We start from the raw sequence: 22,905 nt of genomic DNA on the forward strand, positions 1-22,905 counted from the left end.
TATACTTGAGCAGGTGAAATAAAGAGGAGAATTGAAGCAAATGTTCCTAGAAGTTGCAGGTAGTGAAATTTTTGTGTATTGTAATATGAAGTAGATTGTAATTTTCCAAGTGTCTTGTTTTATGAAGAATATGGCATAAATCCCACTTTACAGATGACAAAAGAGTTTGAAGAATAAGTTGCCTAAAGCTACATATTTGTGCCTAGGCTAGGCCCCAACCCTGGATGCTTTATCTGCCTTTGCCACCTCATTGGACTGATTTCCATTATATATGACCTGTACAATTCATTCATTTATTGAGAAAATAATTATATAGTGACCACTATGCCAACAACAACCAAAAACACTCCTCGAACTGCTGGAGGTACCATAGTGAACCAGCTAAGTTTCTAACTTCAGCTAATATCCTGATGAGACAATGATCAATTGAAGAGAGAAAGTGAAAGTGTTAGTTGCTCAGTTGCTTCAGACTCTTTACAACTCCACGGACTGTAGCCTGCCAAGCTCCTCTATCCATGGAATTCTCCAGGCAAGAATACTGGAGTGGGTTGCCATGCTCTTCTCCAAGAGATCTTCCTGACCCAGGGATCAAACCTGGGTCTCCCACATTGCAGGCAGATTCTTTACCATCTGAACCTTGAGGGAAGATTCATGATCAACTGAAAAAAAATATATATATATAATATATATATTCTAATTTTAAATGTTGGGAGATGCTATTTTCTTTGTTTTGGCTATGCTGCAAGGCTTATAGAGTCGTAGCTCGCCAGCCAGGGACTGAACCCAGGTCCCAGCATTGAAAGCACGAGTCCTAACCTCTTGACCACCACCCAAGACATGCTATTAAAAAAAAATAGGTAAATTAAGAGTATAGGAAATGGTGGTGGAAGGCAGGATCTGATTTGAACAAAAATCTGAGAGGAGAGAAAGTTGGGCATAAGAAAAAGAAAGCAAGGATTTGGTTTGAGCAACTGGAAAGATGGTGTTACCATTTATTGAGTTGAAATCTATTAGGTAACACTGTGGAAGTACCAGGTTTTGGGGTTAAGATAATTAATTCAGCTTTAGGTATATTTCAATGCCTCTTAGTCATCCATGCAGTGATGACTAAGAGAAAGAGCAAATGTTCTCTGACCAAGGGAATGGGTGTCGGTAAAGAGAGGACCAAGAACTGATCCTTTATGATACTTCAGTATCTGAAATTCAAAGAGATGACAAGGAGCCTGGAAAGATTGAAAAGCCTAGTTCATTGTGTTAGGAAGAAAACCAGGTGAGGATTCAGCCTTAGAAGACAAGTAAAGAAAGTGTTTTGTAGAAGAAGGAGTATGTCAAAAGTTACAGATGGGTCAAATAAAATGAAGACTGAGAATGGTCCATTTGTTAGATAATTAAAATCTTTTGATCTAAATGTTCACGCTGGCCATAGCTATAGAAACAGAAATCCCATATTGGGATTATTGTTCTTAAAGGAAGAAGAAAGGAAACTTGAGCTGTTCTCTTTGTCATGTGTGGACACTACAAGAAAGGAAGTGGGGGCTAACCAGGGACTAAATTGGCTGATACCTTGATCTTGGACTTCCCAGTCTCCAGAACTGTAAGAAATAAATGTTCATTGTTTAAGCCATCCAATCTATGGAATTTTGTTAGCACCCCTAGCCTTATTAGATGGTAAAGTCATATTTTCTAGCAATGTATTGTATGATCTCAGTTATTTTAATATATCCATAGGAGGCCGATCTAATGACACCATCAAAAATTACTTCCTCATTTACCTTGCCTGAACACTGTTACATTATTCTTTCCTATCTATGGCACTTATCACTATCTAAGACTATTTTATTAATTTTTATGCTTATTTACTGTCTTTCTTGCCATTGTAGGAGGTAAGTTCTATCACATTTTTGCCTTTGTTATTTTTCTTTGTATCCCCAGTGCAGGGGTATGTAATTTTTAAATATATTGTTTTAGGTGAAAAACCCAAACAGAATTCCTGTGGTGGTTTTAAAATAAGACCACAAATTCACTGATACTGTTCCCTGGAAAGCCTGGTGGCTGATTCCCCTCTTCTTGAGTGTGGGCTGGATTTAGTAACTAGCTTCTAATAAGTAGAATATGGCAGCAGGGGAGGCATGTCAATAGGTGATAAAAGGTATCCATCATGACTTCCTCCTTCTCCCTCCCTTGGCTCATTCATTCTGGTAAACCATGTGCCCATATCATGTATGCATGCATATCATGCAGTCACTTCAGTCGTGTCTAACTCATTGTGACCCTATGGACTGTAGCTCACCAGGCTCCTCTGTCCATGGGATTCTCCAGGCAAGGATACTGGAGTGGGTGGCCATGCCCTTCTCCAGGGGATCTTCCCAACCCAGGGGTCTAACCCACCTCTCCTGGATCTTATGCATTGCAGGCAGATTCTCTCCCGCTGAGCCCTATCATGAAGACATATCAAGTAGTGCTTTGGAGAGGCCCATGGGCCAGAAACTGAGCTCTATTCCCAACAGCCAGGGGAGAGCTGAAGCATCCTGCCAACAATTATATGCGTGAACCACATATAGAAGCATCAATTCTTCGGCGCTCAGCTTTCTTCACAGTCCAACTCTCACATCCATACATGACCACTGGAAAAACCATAGCCTTGACTAGATGGACCTTTCCTGGCCCCAGTCATGGCTTTAGATGTTTGTGTCTCTAGATGATAACTTGACAGCAGTATCACAAGAGACCCTGAACCAGATCATTCAAGTAGGCCACTCTCAAAATCCAGTTAGATAATACATTTTTGTTGTTTTAAGTCACTATGTTTTGGGGGCAGTATTGTTATCAACAGTAAATAATAACAATTTTTTGGTAAATATTATATTCTATTTTCAGTTCAGTTCAGTCGCTCAGTCGTGTCCGACTCTTTGCGACCCCATGAATCGCAGCACGCCAGGCCTCCCTGTCCATCACCATCTCCCAGAGTTCACTCAAACTCACGTCCATTGAGTTGGTGATGCCATCCAGCCATCTCATCCTCTGTCGTCCCCTTCTTCTCCTGCCACCAATCCCTCTGAGCATCAGGGTCTTTTCCAATGAGTCAACTCTTCGCATGAGGTGACCAAAGTATTGGAGTTTCAGCTTTAGCATCAGTCCTTCCAATGAACACCCAGGACTGATCTCCTTTAGGATGGACTGGTTGGATCTCCTTGCAGTCCAAGGGACTCTCAAGGGTCTTCTCCAACACCACAGTTCAAAAGCATCAGTTCTTCGGCACTCAGCTTTCTTCACAGTCCAACTCTCACATCCATACATGACCACAGGAAAAACCATAGCCTTGACTAGATGGACCTTTGTTGGCAAAGTAATATATCTGCTTTTGAATATGCTATCTAGGTTGGTCATAACTTTCCTTCCAAGGAGTAAGCGTCTTTTAATTTCATGGCTGCAATCACCATCTGCAGTGACTTTGGAGCCCTAAAAGTAAAGTCTGACACTGTTTCCACTGTTTCCCCATATTCTATTTCAGTTAATAATTATTAGTTCAATTCCTGAGAAAGTCAGTTTCTCACTGCCTGAGGGTTTTTTAAAAGCTCATTTTATTATATTGTATATTTATTTATTTTGGCTGTGCTGAGTCTTGGTTGTTGCATGGGCTTTTCTCTAGTTGTGGCAAGTGGGGGAGCTATTTTGTAGTTATAGAGCATGGGTTTCTCACTGTGGTGGCTTCTCTTGTTGCAGAGTACAGGCTCTAGGGTACACAGGCTTCAGTAGTTTTGGCTCGTGGGCTCAGTAGTTGTGGCTCCTGGGCTCCAGGGCACAGGCTTAATAGTTGTGGCCCACACAGTGCATGGTTTCTTTCCACTATGTGGCACACTTCTTTTCAAAAACTGTTGTGCTTCTTTGGCACATTTTCGTTAAATTACATGACATACATCAAGCTGTGGTTTAGAGCATTATGTCAGGATTTAGAAGTCTTGTATTCTACTACTCACCTCTATCATGAACTGTGATTGTCACCCCAAACTTGTAGTTTTTTTATGTGTAGCATAGAAATGCAAAATCTTAGAAGTGTAAACAATATTAAAATTCATATACCAATTTTTCAGTAACATTCTTTACAGTTATTTCTCTATGTCTGTTTCTACATTTATAGTGACAAGGACTTACTGTCCCCCCCACTGAAGCCATTACATTTTCAGATAGCTCAAATTGTAATAAAATTCTTATTTTTTTTAAAGCTAAAACCTATTTCCTTCTAACTTTCATCTTTTTGATTGCCTTTAAAATTTTCCTTCTCTATGCTCAGTTACTGAATTCTAGAAATGATTTCCCAATATTATCATTTCAAAACCTGTTAGCATTCTAGTTTGATGACTCATAAGTCTTTCTTTCTATGTGGGCTTTTTTGTCCTGAGTTTTCATACTATGACTGTATTTACATTTCAAAAGGAGAAAAATAGATGTCTTCATATTAGATTCTAAATGGGAAGTTTAACATGTATGTCAGTATATTTAGGAAAAATGAAGCTATCCTTGGGACTTCCCTGACGATCCAGTGGTTAGAACTCAGCACTTCCAATGCAGGGGTGCAGGTTCAATCCCTGGTCAGGGAACTAAGATCCCACATGCCATGGGGTGCAGCCATAAAAAAAGGAGAAAAAAGTGAAGCTATTCTGGCTGAGAACTTTGAAAGAGACATTTTTTACTCCAAAGGACAAGAAGATGGGCAGAATATTTGGAATCAATGTGATCAATATTTGATCCATAAGGAAAAATGAAGATCTGAATTAGATACACCTCCTTGTTCATTCCACTGGAAAACTAAAACTATGTAATCCCACTATTAGAAATTCCTTAGTCAGTTGTCTGCTCTTCTCAGCAAGTGCTGGCCCATACTAACAATGAAGGCAGCTGTGAAAGAGAGAATTTTGGAAATTGGTGCAAATGAGCCATCTTGAATGTCTATAAGAGTATTGACAGATAGATGAGTTACTCTTTCAAATTTGTTTCTTTTTAAAGATCTAGATTTTGATATTAGCCAATTGATAAACTCTGTGGCTCTGAACATTAAGTTGGATTTTGTTCCTATAAACATAAGTGGTAAGTGTCAGGAAGTGTTTTTTTCTTTTGCTACTGAGAAAGGACGATTTTTAGTAGGAAATTCAGATGCTCACTCAGCAAATGGAGCAGCTGCACATCTTTATGAATAAAATGTTTATGAATCATTCCAGGCTGAAAAAAGTAAAGGGAATAGAAAAGACCCTTGAAATATCTGAAAAGAAAAATTTCTGAGAGTTTTTTTCCAAGAAAGATTTGTCTTAGTTTTTAAAAAGCCTTTTCTGAATGATAGATGTTAATTTGGGTAAACAAAATGATGATATATCATTGTAATATTGATAACTAATTTTGTTTATTATAGAAAGCTGATAAAATTATTTCAGTTCAGTTCAGTCCCTCAGTTGTGTCCAACTCTTTGTGACCCCATGAACCGCAGCATGCCAGGCCTCCCCGTCCATCAACAACTCCCAGAGTTTACCCAAATTCATGTCCATTGAGTCGGTGATGCCATCCAACCATTTTATCCTCTGTCGTCCCCTTCTCCTCCTGTTCTCAATCTTTCCCAACATCAGGGTCTTTTCCAATGAGTCAGCTTTTCACATCAGGTGGCCAAAATGTTGGAGTTTCAGCTTCACAATCAGTCCTTCCGATGAACACCCAGGACTGATCTCCTTTAGGATGGACTTGTTGGATGTCCTTACAGTCCAAGGGACTTTCAAGAGTCTTCTCCAACATCACAGTTCAAAAGCATCAATTCTTCTGCACTCAGCTTTCTTTATAGTCTAACTCTCACATCTGTACATAACTACTGGAAAAACCATAACCTTGACTAGATGGGCCTTTGTTGACAAAGTAATGTCTCTGCTTTTTAATATGCTGTATAGGTTGGTCATAACTTTCCTTCGAAGGAGCAAGCATCTTTTAATTTCATGGCTGCAGTCACCATCTGCAGTGATTTTGGAGCCCAAAAAAACAAAGTCAGCCACTGTTTCCACTGTTTCCCCATCTATTTCCCATGAAGTGATGGGACCAGATGCCATGATCTTAGTTTTCTGAATGTTGAGCTGTAAGCCAACTTTTTCACTCTCCTCTTTCACTTTCATCAAGAAGCTCTTTAGTTCTTCTTCACTTTCTGCCATAAGGGTGGTGTCATCTGCATATCTGAGGTTATTGATATTTCTCCCGGCAATCTTGATTCCAGATTGTGCTTCCTCCAGCCCAGTGTTTCTCATGATGTACTCTGCATATAAATTAAATAAGCAGGGTGACAATATATAGCCTTGACGTACTCCTTTTCCTATTTGGAACCAGTCTGTTGTTCCATATCCAGTTCTAACTGTTGCTTCCTGACCTGCATACAGGTTTCTTGAGAGGCCGGTTAGGTGGTCTGGTATTCCCATCTCTTTCAGAATTTTCCACAGTTTATTGTCACCCACACAGCCAAAGGCTTTGGCATAGTCAATAAAGCAGAAATAGATGTTTTTTGGAACTGTCTTGCTTTTTTGATGATCCAGTGCATGTTGGCAGTTTGATCTCTGGTTCCTCTGCCTTTTCTAAAACCAGCTGGAACATCTGGAAGTTCACAGTTCACCTAAGTGAAGAAAGTGGAGTGAATGAAGTTTGCTCAGTCATGTCCGACTTTTTGCAACCCTATAGACTATACAGTCCATGGAATTCTCTAGGCCAGAATACTGGAGTGGGCAGCCTTTCCCTTCTCCAGGGGATCTTCCCAACCCAGGGATCAAACCCAGGTCTCCTGCATTGCAGGCAGATTCTTTACCAGCTGAGCCACAAGGGAAGCCCTAAATAAAGAAAAGCAGCTATAAATCCTTAACGTGATGCTTCTATCTTCACCAAAAAGCTTTCCCTTTTGTGTATCTTATGCTTTTTGATTGTATACATATTTGATATTTGCTGTGAGAGCACTTATATATAATTCTTAAGGTACTTACAAGGATGATTATAAGAAAAGGAACTCAAAGGAATGACTCTCTAATAGTGGAATTTAGGTGCTGTGGTTCCTAGATATGGTGGGTATTGGGTGCCGGGGCCTTTGATGATATCCCTTAATAATGACTGTGTAGAATATTGTTTCTCTACTTTCTTTTCCTTGCATCTGCAAAGACAATGTCAGATATATCACACTTTAAAAAATCAACAGACTATTCTTTAGAGCATTTTTAGGTTTACAAAAAAAACTGTACAGACTAATTTCTCCCGTTAATAATGTCTTTTTTAATGTAATATATTTGTTACATTTTATGAGTCAGTTTTGATACATTGTTATTAACTAAAGTTCTTTGTATTGTCTTGACAAGTAATGATATGTAATCACCATTCTTGTATCATACAGAACAGTTTTACTGCCCTAAAAATATACTGGTTCCATCTGTTCATGCCTTCATTACCCTCAAACCTCTGGCAACCAGTGATCTTTTTGCCATCTCCATAATATTGCCTTTTCCAGAGTGTCCTATATTTGGAATAATATGGCAGCAGCCTTTTCAGACTATCTTCATGCACTTAGCATTTAAGCTTAGCATTCACAATATGAATTTAAGCTCACTCCAAGTCTTTTCATAGCTTGATAGTACATTGCTTTTTATCACTGAATAATATTCTATTGTACAGATACACTGGTTTGGTTATTCATTCACCTGTTGGTGAATCTTGGTTGTTTCTAATTTTTGGCACTTATGAATAAGCTACTATAAACATTTGTGGGCACGTTTTTATATGGACATAAATTTTCAACTCATTTGGGCAAATGCCAAAGAGTGCTATTGCTTGATTATATAAAAGGAGTATTTTCAGTTTTTAAAGAAACTGTTAAAATGTTTTCCAAAGTGCCTGTTCCATTTTGCATTCCCGCCAGCAATGAATGAGAAATCCTGTTTCTCAATATCCTCACCAGCATTTGGTGTTCTCAGTGTTTTGGATTTCAGTCATTCTAACAGTTGTATAATGGTATTGCATTATTTTAATTGAAGTCCCCAAAGGATATATATGCAGAGTACATCATGAGAAATGCTGGACTGGATGAAGCACAAGCTGGAATCAAGATTGCCAAGAGAAGTATCAATAACCTCAGATATGCAGATGACACCACCCTTATGGCAGAAAGTGAATACAAACTAAAGAGCCTCTTGATGAAAGTGAAAGAGGAAAGTGAAAAAGTTGGCTTAAAACTCAACATTCAGAAAACTAAGAGAAAACTAAGATCATGGCATCTGGTCCTATCACTTCATGGCAAATAGATGGGGAAACAATGGAAACAGTGACAGACTTTGTTTTTTTGGGCTCCAAAATCACTGCAGATGGTTACTGCAGCCATGAAGTTAAAAGACACTTGCTCCTTGGAAGAAAAGTTATAAGCAACCTAGACAGCATATTAAAAATCAGAGACATTACTTTGCCAACAAAGGTCCGTCTAGTCAAAGCTATGGTTTTGCCAGTAGTCATGTATGGATGTGAGAGTTGGACTATAAAGAAAGCTGAGTGCCGAAGAATTGATGCTTTTGAACTGTGATGTTGGAGAAGACTCTTGAGAGTCTCTTGGACTATAAGGAGATGAAACCAGTAAATCCTAAAGGAAATCAGTCCTGAATATTCATTGGAAGGACTGACGCTGAAGCTGAAACTCCAATACTTTGGCCACCTGATGTGAAGAACTGACTCATTGGAAAAGACCCTGATGCTGGGAAAGATTGCAGGCAGGAGGAGAAGGGGACGACAGAAGGTGAGATGGTTGGATGGCATCACCGACTCGATGGACATCAATTTAAGTAAGCTCTGGGAGTTGGTGATGTACAGGGAAGCCTGGTGTGCTACAGTCCATGGGGTCACAGAGTTGGACACGACTGAGCGCCTGAACTTACTGAACTGAATTGAAGGATATATGAGGTGAGGTATATTTGTGTTTGCTTCTTTGCCATATCTTCTTTGGTGAGGTTCTCTTCAGAACCTTTGCTCATTTTAAAGTTGTTTCCTTACTGTTGAGTTTTACGATTTCTTTGTGTATTTTGGATACCAATCTTTTATCAGATATGTATTTTTGCAAAGATTATCTCCCAGTTTGTGGCTTATCTTTTCATTTTCTCACTAGTATCTTTCACAAAGCAGAAGTTTGTTTAATTAATACTTTTTTTAGATGAGTTTAAGGTTCACAGCAAAACTGAGAGGAAGATAAAGATATTTCCTACCTACCACCTGCCCCACATATGCATAGCTTCTTCCATTATCAACATTCCTTATCACAGTGGTACATTTATTATAACTGATGAATCTACATTGATACACCATAATCATCCAAAGCCCATAGTTTACATTATAGTTTACCCTCGGTGTTGTACATAAAGTAGAAGTTTCTGGTTTTAATGAAATCCAACTGACTAATTTTTTCTTTCATGAATTATGCTTTTGGTGTTGTATCTAAAAAGTCATTTCCAAGCTTAAGATAGCCTGTATTTTTCCCCATGTTTTCTTCTAGGAGTTTTAGAGTTCGTGTTTGTGTTTAGGTCTGTGATCCATTTTGATTTATTAGTAATTTTTGTGAAAAGTGAAAGTCCCGTGTCTAGATTTATCTACTTATTTTTGCATGTTGATATCCAGTTGTTTCACATTATTTTTGAAAAGATTATCCTTTCTCCATTGAATTGTCTTAGTTCTTTTGTCAAAGATCAATTGACTATTTTTACATGGGTCTATTCTTGGCCTCTAGTAAGTCCATTTTTTTCACCCCTACTACATTATCTTGATTACTTTAGCTTTATAGTAAATCTTGAGTTTGGTTATCATTAGTCCTCAAACTTTTTTCTTCTCCTTCGATACTGTATTGAGTCTTTTGCCTTTTGATATTAACTTCAGAATCAGTTTGATGATATCCACAAAAATAACTTGCTGGAATTTTGATTGGGATTGTGTTGAATTTACAGATTAAGTTAGAAAGAATTGACATTTAATAATATTGAGTGGGGTCTTTTTATGCATGAATATTGAATATCTCTCCATTTATTTAGATCTTTGATTTCTTTCATACAAAGATTTCATTTTCTTCATGATGACCTTGTACATGTTTTGGTAGAGTTATACCTATGTATTTTATTTTGGTTAGTGATAATTTAAATAGCATTGGGCTTTTAATTTCAGTTTCCAGTTATTTATTACTGGCATATAGGAAAGCAATTGATTTTTGCAATGTTAACCTTGTATCCTGTGACCTTGCTATAATCTCTTACTAATTCCAGGGTGTTTGTTGTTGTTGTTGTTGATTTGTTGATATTCTCATACAGACAATAATATATTTCTGATCTGTATTCATTTTATTTCATTTTCTTGTCTTACTGCACTGGCTAGATCTTCAAGCACTGTGTTGAATGAGAATGATGAGCACAGACATCCTCTTCCCAAACTTAGAGGGAAAGAATTCAGTTTTTCAATATTAAATATAATGTTAGATATATATTTTTGGTAGATACTTTTTATCAGGTTAAGGAATTTCACTCATATTTCCATTTTTCTGAGTTTTTATCATGAATGAGATTTGAATATTGTCAAATATGTTTTCTGTGCTATTGATATGATAACATGATTTTTCTTTCCTAGAATGTTGATATGATAACTATACTGATGTTTGAATGTTGAACCAGTCTTGTACCCTTAGAATAAACCCTACTTGGTCATGGTATATAATTCTTTATATATTGCTAAGTTTGATTTGGTAATATTTTGCTAAGAATTTTTGTGTTTATTCATGCTGTATATTGATCTGTATTAGGTTGGTGCAAATGTAATTGCAGTTTTGAACTGTGAATTTTAAATCATTATAATTCAATTCAAACACATCTTTATTAATCAAAATAGGAACCATTATAATTAACACATTTTAGCCAACAAGAAATAAGTTTGTTTATTCCTATAGCATAAACATCCATGCTTCAGGATTCAATGAACACTTGGAAAGCATTTTCTGCTTCCTGCTGGTTGTGGAAGCATTTTCCCTGCACAAAGTTGTTGAGAAGTAGTAGTCAGTTGGCAAGAGGTCAGGTGAATATGGTGAAGGCAAAACTTCATGGCCCAATTTGTTAAACTTTTTGAAGCATTGGTTGTACAGTGTGTGGTTAGGCATTGTCATGGAGAAGAATTGGGCTCATTCTGTTGACAAATGCCGGCTGCAGGCATTGTAGTTTGCAGTGCGTCTCATCAATTTTTGAGCATACGTCTCAGATGTAATGGTTTCTCTGGGATTCAGAAAGCTGTAGTGGATCAGACGGGCAGCAGACCACCAAGCAATGACTATGGCATTTTTTGGTGCAAGTTTGACTTTGGGAAGTGCTTTGGAGCCTCCTTTCTGTCCAACCACTGTCACTGGTTGTTGTATAAAGACCACTTTTCATCGCACATCATAATCTGATTGAGAAATTGTTCGTTGTTGTTGCATAGAATAAGAGAAGATGACATTTCAAAATGACAGTTTTTTTGATTTATGGTCAGCTCATGAGGCACCCACTTACTACCTTTCCAATTTGCTTCAAATGCTGAATGACATAGAATGGTTGACACTGAGTTCTTTGGCAACTTCTCTTTGGGAGTTGTAAGAGGATCAGCTTCGATGAGCCTCTCAATTGATCACTGTCAACTTCCAGTGGCCAGCCACTGCATTCTTCATCTTCAAGGTTTTCATCTCCTTTGCAAAACTTCTTGAACCACCAAGTTTGGTTCACTGTACCAACCTGTATGTTGGTTAGCGGTTCCCGGTCCACACGCATTGTTGATGTTGCAGGTTGTTTCTGCTGCTTTACAACCCATTTTGAACTCAAATAAGAAAATCCTTTGAATTTGCTGTTTCTTTAACATAATTTCCATAGTCTAAAATACATATAAATAAGTAGCAAGTAATGTCATTAGCAAAAAGACATAAAGCGAGAAATGTGCATTAAGATAATGTATAAGATAACTACATTTATTTAAGAACCATGTTTATTTATGTATTCTAATACCTAGTGGCAAAGTTCAACAATGCAAAACCACAATTACTTCTGTATGAACCTAATAGTTTTCTTCTTTTCTATTGTCTTTGTCTTGTTTCGGTGTCAGGATAATGCTAGCTTCATAAAATGAATTGAGTCAAATAAATCATTGTGTTGTACACCTAAAACAATGGCATGTGAAAATTTCATCCCAAATTTTTTAATAAGATGGAAAAATACTTTAAAAATGAATTGGGAAATAGTCTTTTCCATTTTTTTGAAGATATTGTGTAGAACTGATGTTAACTCTCTTTAAATGTTTGGTAGAATTCTCCAGTTAAGTCATCTGAACCTGAACGATTTTTGGAGAGGAGTGTTTAAATTATAAATTCAATTTCACTAATATTTATAGGGCAATTATATTATCTATTTAATATTTGATGAGTTGTGGTGGGTTTTGTTTTGCAAAGAATTGGTCCAGATCATCTAAGTTTACACATTACTTCACACATGGACATCACCAAATGGTCAATATCAAAATCAAATTGATTACATTCTTTGTAGCTGAAGATGGAGAAGCTGTATACAGTCAGCAAAAACAAAACCTGGAGCTGACTGTGGCTCAGATCATCAGCTTCTCATAGCAAAATGCATGCTAGCCAGGTACAACTTAAATCAAATCCCCTATGAACATGCAGTGGAGGTAATGAATGGATTCAAGGGATTAGAACTTGTAAACAGTGTGCGTGAAGAACTATGAACAGAGGTCTGTAATATTGTACAGGAGGCAGGGAACAAAACCATCCAAAGAAAAAGGAAAGCAAGAAGGCAAAGTGGTTATCTGAGGAGGCCTGACAAATAACTAAAGAAAGAAGAGAAGTGAAAAGCAAGGGAGAAGGGAAAGGTATATCCAACTAAATGCAGACTTCCAAAGAACAGCATGGAGCAACAAGAAGGCCTTCTTCAGTGAACAGTGCATAAAACTAGAAGAAAACAACAGAAGGGGAAAGATGAGAGATCTCTTCAGGAAAACTGGAGATATCAAGGGAACATTTTGCCCAAAGATGGACGCAATAAAGGACAGAAACAGTAGAGACCTAGTAGATGCTGAAGAGATCAAGAAGAGATGTAAAGAATACACAGAAGAACTGTTCAAAAAAGATTTCGATGAACCAGATTACTGTGATGGTGTGATCAGCCACCCAGAGCCAGACATTCTGGAGAGCAAAGTCAAGTGGGCCCTAGGAAGCAGTGCTGTTAATAAAGCCAGTGGATGTGACGGAAGTCCAGTATAGCTATTCGAAACCCTAAAGGATGATGCCAACAAGGTGTTGCATTCAGTATGTCAGCAAATCTGAAAGACCCAGCAGTGGCCACAGGACTGGAAAAGGTCAATCCTCATCCCAGTTCCCAAGAAGAGTAGTACAAAAGAATGTGCTAACCACTGGACAGTTGCACTCATCTCTCATGCTAGTAGGGTCATGCCTAAAATCCTGCATGCTAGGCTTCAGCATTATGTGAACCAAGAATTTCCAGATGTCCAAGCTGGGTTTAGAAAAGGAAGAGGAACCAGAGATCAAATTGCCAACATTTGCTGGATCATGAAGAAAACCAGGGAATCTCAGAAAAACATCTACCTCTGTTTCATCGCCTATGCCAAAGCCTTTGACTGTGCGGATGATAATAAACTGTGGAAAGCTCTTAAAGAGATGGGAATACCAAAACATCTCACTGTCTCCTGAGAAACCTGTATGCAGATGAAGAAACAAGAGTTAGAACTCTGTATGGAACAACTGATTGGTTCAAGATTGATAAAGGAGTACAACAGGACTGTCTGTTGTCACCCTGTTTGTTTAATCTCTATGCTGAGCGCATCATGAGAAATGCCAGCCTGGATGAGTTACAAGCTGGAATCAAGATACGTGGGAGAAACATCAACAGTCTCAGATATGCAGATGATACCACTCTAATGGCAGAAAGTGAAGAGGAACTAAAGAGCCTCTTGATGAGGGTGAAGAAGGAGAGGGAAAGAGCTGGCTTAAAACTGCATATTAAAAACAACTAGGATCATGGCATCCAGTCCCATTACTTCATGGCAAATGAAGGGGAAAAGTGAAAGTACTGACAGATTTCCTCTTCTTAGGCTCTAAAATCACTACAAATGGTGACTGTAGCCATGAAATCAGAAGACATTTGTTTCTTGCCAGGAAAGCTATGACAAACCTAGACAGTGTGTTGATTACTCTGCCAACAAAGGCCCATATATACAGTCAAGGCTATGGTCTTCCAACTGGTCATATATGGTTGTGAGAGCTGGACCATAAAGAGGGAAGAGTGCTGAAGAATTGATGCCTTCAAATTGTGGTGCTAGAGAAGACCCCTGAGAGTTCCTTGGACAGCACAGAGATCAAACCAGTCAATCTTAAGGGAGATCAACCCTGAATACTTTTTGGAAGGACTGATGCTGAAACTCCACTATCTTGGTCATCTGATGCGAACAGATGACTCATTGCAGAAATCCCTGATGCTGACAAAGGCTGAGAGCAGAAGGAGAAGAGGGTGTCAGAGGATAAGATGGCTGGGTGGCATCACCGAAGCAGTGGACATGAACTTGGGCAAACTTTGGGAGATGGTGAGGGACAGGGAGGCCTGGCGTGCTGCAGTCCATGGGGTCACAAAGAGTCAGACACGACTGGGCAACTGAATAACAACAACAGGAATTCTCCAGTTAAGTCATCTGGATCTAGAAGGTGTTTTTTTGGTAGGGATGTTTAAATTATTTATTCAATTTTCCTAATACTTATAGGGCCATTATATTATCTATTTAATATTTGATGAGTTGTGGGTTTTGTTATTCAAAGCACTGGTCGATTTCACCCAAGTTTTCAACTTTATGTGTGTGGAGTTGTTTATGGTATGAATGTTTGCATCCACCCCCAAATCATATGTTGAAACCCTAATGCCAAATGTGATGGTACTGGGAGGTGGGGGCTTTGGGAGGCGATTAGGTCATGAGGTAAGAACACTCATGTATTGGATTCGTGCCCTTATAAAAGAGATTCCAGAGAGATACCTCATCTCCTTCCATTGTATATGGACCCAACCTGGACTTCCTAGTCTCCAGAAATGTGAGAAATAAGATTATGTTGCTACCCAGAGTGTGGTGTTTTGTTATATCACTCAAATGAACTAAGAGTAATATCCCCTTGTTATTTTCCAGATGGGGGCATTTCTGGGCAGCTGACTCCTTCTGTTCCAATTCTGGGATATATGAGATATAAAAGAAAACCCAGGCAACTAACCATGCTGTTCCTCAGGGCCCTAGGTCCCCAGCTGGTCTGTTTTATTCTCTCGATCTATTAGAGTCTCCTTATGGTTTCTTTTATATACAATATCCAGAGTTTTTGTTTTATTTAAGTAGCAGGAAGAATAGGAAAAAGTATATCTACCCTACCTTCCCAGAGTGCAAGTCTCCATCTTCAGTTCTTGATATTATTGTGTGGTTTGTCTTGCTAAGGTATTGTGGCCAAGTCATTTTTGACAAGATAAAGTGTTACCATTACTATAAGGTCATTGTACATTTGGCAAATCTTAATTACATTCAGTGGCCTGAGATGCTTGGTGAATATGACTTTTGAACGTGTGGAAATGTTTTGAGTATTGACTTAGAGCAAACTATTTATATAATAGTAAAAGTTTGCCCTAATTTCATTTGTGAGTAGATATTTGTACATAAAACTTTATTTGACAAATAAAATATGATCATTTAATTCTTCAAAGGCAGTTTACAGGCATATCTGCTTTTGGTTAATTATAGGTGTCTCAACCTTGTATTTGATTTCACAGATAAATGAATAAGTAGAAGCAAAACACTGCAAACAATTGAGTATAAATGTGCACTAAGATAACAACTTTAATAATTGAACTTATGCCTTTAACTCTTCCTGACAAGAATGTCTTATCCATTTCTCATTGTTATATTGATTGGTCCAGTAACCTGGAATAAGTGTTCTGAGATTGTTAGTCTGTATTTAAAATCTTTCCAATTTAGTCAGAGGGAGTAACCAAATCACACACATATCTTTTTCTGTGGAATAAATATGGCTATTCTGGCCTCTGAAAAAACCCATGTTCTATTTTTGCTAATAACTTCCCCTTCTGTGTTCACATAGCTTTTATTGCAGTGTTTTCATAAACAATATATTATCATACATCTAGAATTGGTTATGTATGTTTCACAGACAGTTGCGAGACTTCTTGACACCTTCAATGTTCATCATCACTGATTGTATCATTGTTAATGAGTAGTAGAGAATGTAGAAGCTTGGAAAAATGTTGGCTTTGAAAATGCAAAGCAAAAGTGTTATACTAGCTGGCAATGTCAAGAGGCCCAAATATGAATTTAAGTTAGAGTTTTATAAAGTAATACAAGTTCTCCTTTTAATGCATTTTAATATAATTTTCTTTAGTATCCCTTAACACCCTCTAAGCCAATAGTTCTCCATAATTATTTTAAAGTCAATATCCTTTCTCTGTAATTTTACCATCCTCCATTCTTCTAATAAGCACAGCTGTAAGTTGAAATGATTTTAGAGAACTGTGAGCAAAAATCTAATACCAAAAAAAAAAAAAAAACCTCTTGTCATTTTGAAGAGACAAGCATACTAGGTAATTGACAGAGAATGACCAGGAACATGGACATGGAAGTAGGTCAAACAGATTGAATTGTTAAGTATTTTGAATGCACTGTAAATGAGATTTTGAAATCAATATGCCATTTTGGTTGCATCCAATATGGACTTTTAAAGATAGAGGCAGCATAGAAAGACATGTAACACTGCTTTGTTCAGCCTTGCTAATACAAATGAAAGTGCTGTGTGTATTACGTTCCCCAGAATCTCTTGAAAAATGCAAACTGCACTCTTCTATAATTTTGCCTTTAGAACAAGGTGTTTACAATTGTATATGAGATAATTGTACGCTAAATACTGTTGCAATATACACAATGCTAATTTTCATTTTGTAACATCTGTCTTTTTATTGTTATTATTTTGGGGTTTTCCTTAACAACTCTTGACTGGATACAAACCTACTGAGGTTACTCCATCTTTTGTTATGCTGCATTCAAATGCAGGGATTCTACGTAGCCCTGACTGAACCTCAAGGAATTGATATTTTAAGTGTAACAGATACTTTTGGTTTCATACCCAGTAGCCATTTCCTTTTTGTTGTCTTCTACGGTCCCATATGCCAGGCTGGATGAAGCACAAGCTGGAATCAAGATTGCCAAGAGAAGTATCAATAACCTCAGATATGCAGATGACCCCACTCTTATGGCAGAAAGTGAAGAAAAATAAAAAGCCTCTTGAAGAAAGTGAAAGAGGAAAGTGAAAAAGTTGGCTTAAAACTCAACATTCAGAAAACTAAGAGCATGGCATCTGGTCCCATCGCTTCATGGCAAATAGATGGGCAAACAGTGGAAACAATGAGAGAGTTTATTCTTTGGGGCTCCAAAATCACTGCAGATGGTGACCACAGCCATGAAATTAAAAGACACTTGCTCCTTGGAAGAAAAATTATGACCAACCTAGACAGCATATTAAAAATCAGAGGCATTACTTTGCCAACAAAGGTCCATCTAGTCAAGGCTATGGGTTTTCCAGTAGTCGTGTATGGATGTGAGAGTTGGACCATAAAGAAAGCTGAGCACCAAAGAATTGGTGCTTTTGAACTGTGGTGTTGCAGAAGACTCTTGAGAGTCCCTTGGACTGCGAGGAGATCCAACCAGTCCATCCTAAAGGAAATCAGTCCTGAATACTCATTGGAAGGACTGATGCTGAAGCTGAAACTCCAATAATTTGGCTACCTGATGTGAAGAACTGACTCATTGGAATAGACCCTGATGCTGGGAAAGATTGAAGGCAGGAGAAGGGGATAACAGAGGATGAGATGGTTGGATGGCATCACTGACTCAGTGGATGTGAGTTTGAGTAAACTTCAGGAGTTAGTGACGGACAGGGAGGCCTGGCGTGCTGCAGTCCATGGGGTCGCAAAGAGTCAGACACGACTGAGCAACTGAACTGAACAGCCCCATATATGTTAGGGTGCCACCCTTTCTTTGCAGTCTTGTGCTCAGTGAAGAGGTAAAATCCCAATAGGTACAAGCTAGTCAAAGTGGCCCTTTCCCTTAGCCAGTGATTGGCTTAGAGGTTGAATTTGAACCAGTTTGGTCAACGAGACATGAGAAATGTGCTGGAGAAACTGTTTTTCCTTGCTCTCAAAAAAAGATGGAGGGTAGAGATAATCCTTTTTTCTACCAAATGTCCTGTCTTATTATGACCCTTGGGCTGCCGCTGTTGTCTAGAATCTGAGAGGAGCTGACCTGAGGACAAAGTGAAGCACGCCAAATATGGCAGAACAGAAGGTGAAAAGATCAGACTTGATGACGACATTGAGGTTTCGATCTGGAATGAAAGTCACAGCTGCCCTATACCTAGACTTGCTAAGTGACGCTGCCTGTTTCCAGGGATTCATCCATTTCTTCTAGGTTTCCTTTTGTTTCTTTTTTTCATGGTATTCTCTTACAACTGTTATCTCTATGATATCAGTTGTAATTTCTCTTCATTTCTTATTTTGTTTGAGTCCTCTTTCTTACCACATTATTGACCAAGGGATTTTTGCAGAAACTGATGCCTGTGGCCTGTCTCTGGTCAATAATGTATTAACGAGCCTGGCTAAAGACTTGTCAATTTTGTTTATCTTTTCAAAAAACAGCTCTTGGTTTCCTTAATCTTTTCTGTTATATTTTGTCTCTATTTTATTTATGTTCTCTCTGATCTTTATTATTTTTTTACTTCTACCAACTTTCAGTTCAGTTCAGTTCAGTTGCTCAGTCATGTCCGACTCTTTGCAACCCCATGAACCGCAGCATGCCAGGCCTCCCTGTCCATCACCATCTCCTGGTGTTCCCTCAGACTCATGTCCATCGAGTCGGTGATGCCATCCAGCCATCTCATCCTCTGTCATCCCCTTCTCCTCCTGCCCCCAATCCCTCCCAACATCAGAGTCTTTTCCAATGAGTCAACTCTTTGCATGAGGTGGCCAAAGTATTGGAGTTTCAGCTTCAGCATCAGTCCTTCCAAAGAACACCCAGGACTGATCTTCTTTAGGATGGACTGGTTGGATCTCCTTGCAGTCCAAGGGACTCTCAAGAGTCTTCTCCAACACCACAGTTCAAAAGCATCAATCCTTTGGCGCTCAGCTTTCTTCACAGTCTAACTCTCACATCCGTACATTATCACTGGAAAAACCATAGCCTTGACTAGACAGACCTTTGTTGGCAAAGTAATGTCTCTGTTTTTGAATATGCTATCTAGGTTAGTCATAACTTTCCTTCCAAGGAGTAAGCATCTTTTAATTTCATGGCTGAAATCACCATCTCCAGTGATTTTGGAGCCCAGAAAAACAAAGTCAGCCACTGTGTCCACTGTTTCCCCATCTATTTGCCATGAAGTAATGGGACCAGATGCCATAATCTTCGTTTTCTGAATGTTGAGCTTTAAGCCAACTTTTTCACTCTCCTCTTTCACTTTCATCAAGAGGCTTTTCAGTTCTTCTTCACTTTCTGCCATAAAGGTGGTGTCATCTGCATATCTGAGGTTATTGATATTTCTCCCAGCAATCTTGATTCCAGCTTGTGCTTCTTCCAGCCCAGCATTTCTCATGATGTACTCTGCATAGAAGTTAAATAAGCAGGGTGACAATATACAGCCTTGGTGTACTCCTTTTCCTATTTGGAACCAGTCTGTTGTTCCATATCCAGTTCTAACTGTTGCTTCCTGACCTGCATATGTTTCTCAAGAGGCAGGTCAGGTGGCCTGGTATTCCCATCTCTTTCAGAATTTTCCACAGTTTACTGTGATCCACACAGCCAAAGGCTTTGGCATAGTCAATAAAGCAGTCAATAAGGCCAACTTTAGGCCTTGCTTTTTTCTCATATCTTTAGGTAGTATGTTAGGTTGTTCATTTGAGATTTTTGTTGTTTATTGAGGTAGGCCTGTATCACTGTGAACTTTTTTCTTATAACTATTTTTGCTGTGTCCCATAGATTTTGGAAAGCTGTGTTTTTATTTTCATTTGTCCTAAGGTGTTTTCTGATTTCTTCTTTGATTTCTCTGGAAAATTCTCAATCCACTGCTTCTGTGAATGCCAGTAATGGCCATCCTCACCCCCTTCAGATGCAGTACCAGGTCCAAGCCTGCTCTGACTGCCACAAATGAGCATGCTCTTTGACACTGGCGGCTTTCACTCTAGTGGAGAGCTGCCCTAGAACAGGGGGTGGCAGAATGGGCGGTCAGCATGGGCTGGACATGCACGAGGGCAGTCATGGGAAACTGACCAGAGTGCTAGGTGGTTTCAGTCTGCTTCCTCCACCTGCTTCCTCGGTGTGTATGCCCCGCAGTGGGATTGCTGGGTCGTATGGCAGTTCTATTTCCAGTTTTTTAAGGAATCTCCACACTGTTCTCCATAGTGGCTGAACTAGTTTGCATTCCCACCAACAGTGTAAGAGGGTTCCCTTTTCTCCACACCCTCTCCAGCATTTATTGCTTGTAGACTTTTGGATAGCAGCCATTCTGACTAGCACGAAATGGTACCTCACTGTGGTTTTGATTTGCATTTCTCTGATAATGAGTGATGTTGAGCATCTTTTCATGTGTTTGTCAGCCACCTGTATGTCTTTGGAGAAATGTCTGTTTAATTCTTTGGCCCACTTTTTGATTGAGTTGTTTATTTTTCTGGAATTGAGTTGCAGGAGTTGTTTGTATATTTTTGAGATTAATTCTTTGTCCATTGCTTCATTTGCTATTATTTTATCCCATTCTGAAGGCTGTCTTTTCACCTTGCTTATAGTTTCTTTTGTTCTGCAGAAGCTTTTAATTTTAATTAGGTCCCATTTGTTTATTTGTGCTTTTATTTCCAATATTCTGGGAGATGGGTCATAGAGGATACTGCTGTGGTTTATGTCAGAGAGTGATTTGCCTATGTTTTCCTCTAGGAGTTTTATAGTTTCTGGTCTTAGGGAAGTCAGGTTTTGACAGTGAGAGGGAATTAGGCTTTCTGTAGAATAGCTAAGAGAGGGCCTTGTTACGCTGATACTTGAAAACACGGGCTTCAGACAGATGAACTCAAATCCATCTGACACATTTTTGCTATCTAACCTTGGACAAGCTGATTAATCTGCTTGGGTCTCAGTATTATCACTTGTAAAATTTACCAGAATAAATTAGGACCTATTTCACAGGATTATTCTGAGGATGAATGAAGTGTCATTTGATAAGTATTTGCTAGCATGCCTAGCACATTCTAAGTAAATTACAGTTATTAGATAATTTACTCTCCTTTCCAACAATTCATCTGAGTAAAGACTCCATGAATTTTCTTTAACCTAAACTCATGCAAGCCTATTTCTGTTCTTACCGCCCAGACATTCTGACCCTTTGAAGCAAGAAAATTACCAAAAAGGAGTCTGATTCTATTTTGCTCTAGCCTAGACTTCACCGAATCTTCCCTCAACATTGCCACCAGGATGACCCTTTAAAATGTGAATCTACTTTTTACTTTCCTGCTAAAGTCTTTGAATAGCTCCTTGCCTCCAAAACAGAGTGAAAGCTCTTTAGCTTGCCATAGCAGGTCTGGCCTCTGGTGATCTTCCCTCTGTTTTATGTGTATGTGAATTTCCTCCCAAGTAACTGAATATAGGACCTGCCTCATTTACTTCTGTCTTTTCAGTGTTTTGTTTTGATTTGGAAATATCTTCTCATGGCTCATTATGTTAAATATGTAAAAGAATTACACTCTCTTACGTCTGTTTTCTAGATACACTGTTACCCTAATAGAAGGAAACCAAGTAATGTTAATAGTTTTTTAACATCTTTTGGGAGATAATTCATGTGACTGTGTGTGTGTGCGCGCATGTATTCTTTCTTCTCCCTTTTTAAACAAATGGTAGCATATTATTCGTATCATTCTGCACTCTGATTTTTCCCCTTAATATATCAGCAATCTTCCTATCTCAATATACAGCACATTTTCTCAGTCTTTTTTTTTTTTTTTGCCATTACATGGTGTTATTCATATCCTTATACCTCAACATCTGGCACATAAATGATAAATATTGAGTGAATGAAAACAAAAGGACACCTTCATGCCACTCTTGGAACTAACTGAATAAGCATTGTTCATTACATCCCATAACTATAGGTTGTTTCATGTTACATGAATCGCACATGAAAAAGACAAACCATAGAAGTCTTCTGATCTAACAACAAATAGAAACAAGTAGAAATCTGACTTGTCTTATTCTTTCCCATCCATTAGAGGGAGACATGAACCTGTGTGTAAAGCCAACATGTAGATTCTCTAACTAGAAAATCTGAACCAACTCTATAGCAGGTGGTCCTTCGTAGAATCTTAGCCCTTAATAAAGCTACCCAGGACTGCAGGATCTGGGATGATAAAGGAAGTCAACTGCAGGAGGAGAAAGCATAATACTAGGAGGGAGGACATAGGTGAGTTCTGTTCAGTTACTAACAGCAAGACAAATTCATCACCTCTGCCCAGTGCTGTGCTAGTAAACCAGCTCTCAAAAAAACAGTCCTGCTTTTTTGTAATAATGTTTATAGAGTCCCTATGGCATCCCACTCCAGTACTCTGGCCTGGAAAATCCCATGGATGGAGGAGCCTGGTGGGCTGCAGTCCATGAGGTCACTAAGACTTGGACACGACTGAGCATCTTCACTTTCACGTATTGGAGAAGGAAATGGCAACCCACTCCAATGTTCTTGCCTTGAGAATCCCAGGGATGGGGGAGTGTGGTAGGCTGCTGTCTATGGGG

This window comes from Capra hircus, chromosome 10, assembly GCF_001704415.2.
Source record: "Capra hircus breed San Clemente chromosome 10, ASM170441v1, whole genome shotgun sequence".
Classification (NCBI taxonomy): Eukaryota; Metazoa; Chordata; class Mammalia; order Artiodactyla; family Bovidae; genus Capra; species Capra hircus.